The sequence below is a fragment of the Octopus bimaculoides genome, chromosome 7 (genome assembly GCF_001194135.2).
Source record: "Octopus bimaculoides isolate UCB-OBI-ISO-001 chromosome 7, ASM119413v2, whole genome shotgun sequence".
Taxonomy (NCBI): Eukaryota; Metazoa; Mollusca; class Cephalopoda; order Octopoda; family Octopodidae; genus Octopus; species Octopus bimaculoides.
The window spans coordinates 43,537,383-43,539,361 of record NC_068987.1 but is presented as its reverse complement, the minus strand read 5'-3'; positions in this window follow the sequence as shown (position 1 = coordinate 43,539,361).

The following is a 1,979-nucleotide window of genomic DNA, read 5'->3' as shown; positions in this document are numbered from 1 at the left end:
TGCAGTCGCCTCTCTTGTACACCACATTTGATGCTTATTATGCCCAACTTTTCTCTCAGGGCACTTACACTCTGTTGTGTATGCACACTAACATTACAGATCCAGTGGATCATACTAGCTTCATTTTTTTCAAGCCTAAACATGTCGTCAGCAGTCATGGCCCAATGTTTCACTGCCGTGTAGCTTGACAGTTTGCACACAGGCATCATACAGTATACCTTTCATCCTGAGCGAGAGGTCCTTAGTTGCCAACTTAAAATCAGAATTTTATGCTAAATTTCAGTAGAAGAAATACAAAAAAAAATGCTTAAAAAATGCTAAATAAGAAAAAAAATAATAAAGATTAATTATATCAAAAAGCTAAATTTTTATTTACTTTCTTTAACTATATTCAGCATTGAGAAATAATTTCTTGAATTTCACTGATTTGATCAGATTCAGCTGCAGCGCCTAGGTCTTGACTTCTGTATACATTCAAGGTCCCAATCTTGTTAATATGTGTTGTGGAATATCAAAGTTTTTGCAACATTTGCCATACCTTTTCAGGCCACATTTTATAGACAGTATTGATCTAAGCATAGGAAGATGCATTTTGTTTTCCAATTTTGATTTGATTACACCCATACTACTGAACAACCATTCAATTTCTGCATTTGAGTTTGGCAGTGTCAATAGATTAATGGCAAAATTTACAACATCTCTAAAAGGATTTCCTCCAGTAGCATCTTTATATTCCAAGACTTCCAGCCAAAATGCCTCAGTATTAGACGTATTTGTCCATTTAACTAAATGAATACTATTAAACTGAATTTCAATTGAAGCAATTTTTTCTTCATCTAAATGCATTGCTTCTAAGACAGGTAAAATTGGTTCTTTGAAATGATGCAAAATATTCTCTACTGGAAAACATTTGATATTCCTCAGTATATCAATATTTCCTGGCAAACGGTGCTTGAGCTCTTTATAAAGGCAGAGTAAAAATAGTTGTGCTCTTTTGCGAACATCGTTTTCTTCGGTGGCTGTTACAGACTTCTTGATAATCATTTCTGCTATCTTTCTCTCGAATCTGTAGCCTAAATTTGGTTTAGGATCCAGAAATTTTTCAATAGAAGCATCTGGATCAAGAGGATCAGTTCTACATGTTGGCAACGGATTTGATCAAATTTGAAAGATTGTCAAGTAATTCTGTTTTGTCAACAGTGTTTGATTCAAACAGTTTATTCACTTCCTGAATATATTTTAAAATTGGATGCAAAAATAAAAGGTAAAGTTCATTCCTAGAATCACAAAACATTTCATGTAATGTTTGTACTGTAAAGCATTTTTCTTTTGTAGTTGTAGTTTGGAAGTGAGTTTGCAATTCAAACCATTGGCTTAAAATTTTATTTACTGCTGGTTCTATAGACAGCCACCTAGTTGTACAAGAATTCACAATCTTCAAAGACTCTTTATCACTGATAGAAAATTAAAGTTGTTTGTAGGTACTTTATCTTGTTGAAGAATGAGAGGACCATTTATAGGTTTCGGATACTAAAAATTCTAAATCTATGGGCAAGCATTCAGCACAAGTGTGTAATACTGCCAACTGTAAACAATGACATATACATTGATCAGATCATCTCATAAGTTCGGTCAAAATTTTGAATAAAGAAAACAAGTGATCAAATATTATATTTAATTGAAATTTAATCATCAATGTACATTCCCTGATTATCTATGACTTCCTTCCATCTATTTACAAGCTTTTTAATCCCATCAATGTAAAACTCTTTTGGTTTCAAAGTGAAGAACTCTGAAATGTCAGTTTCAACCTCCTCCTGGCTTGCAAAAGTTATGTCCCCCAAATGATTCTGTAAACTATGAAAAAAATGGTAGTCTGAAGGAGCAAGGTCGGGAGAATAAGGTGAATGAGGAATTTTTCCCAACCAAGCTCTTCAATCTTCTGTGATGTGATCTTTGCAGCATGGGGTCGCGCATTG